Source organism: Thermobia domestica, chromosome 14 (genome assembly GCF_964235325.1).
Source record: "Thermobia domestica chromosome 14, izTheDome1.hap1.1, whole genome shotgun sequence".
NCBI lineage: Eukaryota > Metazoa > Arthropoda > Insecta > Zygentoma > Lepismatidae > Thermobia > Thermobia domestica.
Genome location: NC_137467.1, coordinates 117761378 through 117765817, shown reverse-complemented (window position 1 = coordinate 117765817; position 4440 = coordinate 117761378). Strand labels below are relative to the sequence as shown.

The window sequence follows — 4440 nt, the reverse complement described above, 5'->3', positions numbered from 1 at the left end:
CACCTCAAGAACATGGTCGTATGAAACACTAAGTCTTAAATCAAACATCATATCGATTATTTGACGCTTACGTACATGACTGTGTAGATACAGTTCAAGCTCTAACGCTTATGATAAATAGTCTCAGGTTTACCACATGCCGTTTTGCAGTTAAAAACCAGCATCAGAGAAATTGTTAAAGGATTAGTATTAGGATTTAGATTTCTGGGCTTTCGGCATCTATGGCCATTTTAGCCTGTCAGGTTTGAGGGATGACGTCCCCCGGCGAGCACACTATCCGGGGAAAGGGAAGGAAGGAAGCGGCCTAGGACTTATATGTTAGGAACCACCTCGGCATTTGTCTGATGTGAATGAGGAAAACCTCATTCATGATGGTTGGCCTGAAGGGAATCGAACCTGGGACTTCTCGCACCGAAGGCGAGAGCGTTAGCGACTATGCTACGCGAGAAGAAATTGTTCGAGTCGGCTGTGTTAAAACATAAATGTAACTGCGATTTTTAATGTGTGTTCCATATAGAAATCAAATTATGTCACTTACAACTCCTGTCATCTATGAATTTACCTTTCTCTCATTTGCTTATTTTTCAAGTAAGTTTCTAATTGTTTCTAACAATATCTCGAGAACCACTCATCGTACAGGAATAAAATATATATCCTTGTAATCATTACAATGTTCTTTTTCTTTTTTTTTTTTTACATAATTAAAGTCATCACGCTAAAACCACCAGGAAAAAAGCTATTGTTGAATTTGTATCTTCTTTCAGGTTTATTTCCCATATTGTTTCAAAATTTTTGGACAATATCTCGGAAACTAATAATCGAGAAACAACAAAATGCACATCTTTGTAATCGTCAGAATATCCAGGTACATTTTATAATAGAAGCCATCACGCTGAAACTAAAATGGATAAAGTTACTGTTTTTTTTTAATTTATATGCACGGCACAGGGCGGCCATTTTAAGATGGCCGCCAGAGGTCATTACTGGGCATATATTTTTGGCTGCCTATCATATTAGTACTTGGTTTTATGTAAGCTACGATTCCACCAAATTTCATGCTTTCGTCACTAAAAGCACAATTTTTAATGAAATCTGTTTCACTAAATAGTATCACGGCTGAATCATAATTATATATGAATAAGACAGACCATCTGCATTCTGAAAATACAAGTATGGTTTCTATTCTTGCATTCTTACAAGAAGTCAGTTAAAGATATGCGACAATCATTTTGGACATGAGTGTACATAAGCTATTTCGTAAAAATGCTTAAGAAGCAAATAGACATACCAATCCGAGATCGTGTCAAAGTACCATCTCGAGGGCCTTGAGTTATCTGACCTTACAAGAAAGAGCACAATGTTTGAGATCCCAATAAGTCTTGAATCCAGGTTTCTCCTATATGAAACTGTGGTTTGGAGCAGTGTTTCTTCCAGAAAAAAAATGTTCCGATAAGGCAATGTTTGGTATGTGTTAGTATTCGGAGAGGCATACATACAATATGAAATGATTAACAGGACTATTCACATCACCCCGAAATAAGTTAGTTATTTCGCCCTACCTTGTAGTCTTGTTTTCAAATCATGATTTGTAGCTTTATATTCGCAATATATTGAGGCACATCTATGTATTGGGTTATCAACTAAGTTCCCGCCGTTTTTTTAAGCTGGAAAATCTGTATGACATTAAATACTTTTGGCACGAAGTTGTACATCATTCGAAAGAGAATATATTGTTCTACCTAAATATATGTTTCATTGTCACTAAGATACATTTTCTTGTTATTTACAGATCATTTACATGGAATGTCAAGTTGAGAAGAATGAGCATTTTCGACACTTTGTTCTTTTTGCCTTTAATCAAGATTCTAAAGCCGCAGAAGCTGCTCGCAACATTTGTCCTAAGAAACTCCTCGCATAGCATTTGAAAGAGATCGAAAGAGGTGAAAATCCGTTGGTGTCAAATCGGGATAGTATGATGGGTGTGGCAGCACTTCCCAACCATGAGTTTGAATGGCTTCCTTGGTCAAATTGGCGATATCAAGGCGGGCGTTGTGTTGCAGCAAAAGAACACCATGCTGCCGATTAGGTCTTTTCTCTTGAATAGCCGCGTTGAGTCGTTCCATTTGTTGCACATAGAGTGCCGCGTTGATCGTTTGGTTCTTTTCAAGCAATTCAAAATGGAGAATCCTCTCCCAGTCCCACCATATGCACAACATCGTTTTACGCGGATGAACGTCCTGTTTCGCGCGTGGGGTCGCTTGTTTAACGGGGCTAAGCCATTCCTTACGCTGTTTCACATTCATGTAGAGGCATCATTTTTCATCGCCAGTAACGATTCGTTGAAGAAATCGTTTCTTGTGTCCATGGGTTGCACAGTGATGAGCAAGCAAACCAGCGGAGATTCTGGCTCGTTGATTTTTGTTGGTGACACTTAAAGTGTGAGACACCCATGCTCCACACTTCTGAACTTTGCCCATCGAGTGAAGATGCTTCTCCACAGTAGTGTGGGAGCAATCCATTGTCTCTACCAGTTCCCTTGTTGTTTGACGCGGATTTTCATGCAAAAGGTGATTGAATCGCTCTTCATCGAACTCAACTGGACGGCCAGAACGAGGCGCGTCTTTGAGGTCAAAATTTCCTTTTTGGAACTTTGCATACCAATCACGGGCGGTTCTTTCAGCTATAGCACCCACTCCGTATAGAGCACAAATGTTGCGAGCAGCTTCTGCGGCCTTAGAACCTTGATTAAAGGCCAAAAGAAGGAGATGTCGAAAATGCTCATTCTTCTCAACTTGACATTCCATGTTAATGATCTGTAAATAACAAGAAAATGTATCCTAGTAACAACGAAACATATATTTAGGTAGAACAATATATTCTCTTTCGAATGATGTACAACTTCGTGCCAAAAGTATTTAATGTCATACAGATTTTCCAATTTAAAAAAACGGCGGAAACTTAGTTGCCAACCCAATACATGCGTACGTAACAATCGCCTGCTGTGGAAGTGTTGGGTAGAACACGATTACTTCAGGAAAGAATTGCCCTAGTTTCTTACACAACAGTAAGAAAAAACGGGTACAAATCCACTCACCATTTCTTCTGTCCGTGCTCGCTCATTCAATAGTTATCTTCTTTCCTCTGTACACTACCTCCTACGTCAGTCCCAGTTTCAATACTGTACACAGGGGTTTGTTCAGCGCCGATCATGCTTTGTTGCCACATATCATTAACCTTAACTCTATTCACTTCACCCCATAGTCACTTCCCTCGAATTACTGTATGTGGAAACTTGTTTACCCGGTACACTTGTCAAATAATTTTCACGAAATGTGCAAAATCAATTAATTCCATGTGCAAAAGAACAATCTCATTACGTCTCGATTTTCGGAGAATTAAATGAGAATCGAGTCCTGAAAAAAGGGCCTGACTCTATTGAATTCGATCTTATGTCAACGAGTTTACGAAGTCAGAACCAAGGACAGCGTGGTTTTAAAAAAATCCGTTTACTCATATACAAAGAGTAGTAGAGGTAGCGACACCCGTCTTTCGGTACTATGCGCCGTAGGTCAGTTTACAGGAAGCAGTGAATGGAGAAGGTTGTGTTGCAGTTTAGTCATCCGCTAGCGTAGCTCAAAATGAACGTTTTGATGGAAAACTTCGTGATATGTGAAGTTCCTGCAGTGTAAGATATTTTCTATAGGTAAACAACCTTCGTCGGCTGAAATTCATCAATAATTGTATATTAGATACAAACCGAACTTGTAAGTGAAAGGGTCGTACTTAAATGCAATGGTGTAATGTGTTCGAATTTGGATGAACTAATGTGGAGGATGAGGAAATAAATGGCAGCCGTTTAGCTGTTAGTGATGAACTCGTTGAGAAAATTTATTAAAAGCTCCACAAAGTCAATTAAATTTCGACATCTAAGCTTTTGTAACAGTTTCCGTTAATTTATTGAGCTATGTTCTAAGAGTTAGTAGCACAACAATTGCAGTGCTGTGAATTTCGTGCTCGTTAAGTAAAAATACTGCTTTCTGAGCAGGACATACACACTGAATGAACTTTGCTTTGGAATTTCTCTTTTGTTTTCCGTGGAAGATGATCAAGTTCTTAACAAAATGATGACTGTCAATAAGAGGTGGGTCTCGTAAAGAATGCCGAAAACAATAGCAATTAATCAAGTGGGATTCTATCTATTCACCAAAGAAGCTCGGCAGACATTATCTATCGGGAAGTATATGGAACCAATATTCTGTTATGCGAAAGATGTACTGATAGGGAGTTCATGGAACACGGTTAGACCATTACTTCAAATGTCTATTGTGAGAGAGAAACAGACGAGTTAGCGACGAGCGACTATCAGCACTCCAGGTACATGAAAGAGTAACTTGCTGACTGAGTTGCGTCGCAGTGCTGCATTAAAGCAACAATCACTGG

At 39.1% G+C, this 4440-nt stretch overlaps 1 pseudogene; it reads right to left on the bottom strand.

Moving 5' to 3' along the window:
- Window positions 1-2312: 2312 nt before the first annotated feature.
- LOC145669967 (histone-lysine N-methyltransferase SETMAR pseudogene) lies at window positions 2313-2804 on the bottom strand (annotated as a pseudogene).
- Window positions 2805-4440: the final 1636 nt, after the last annotated feature.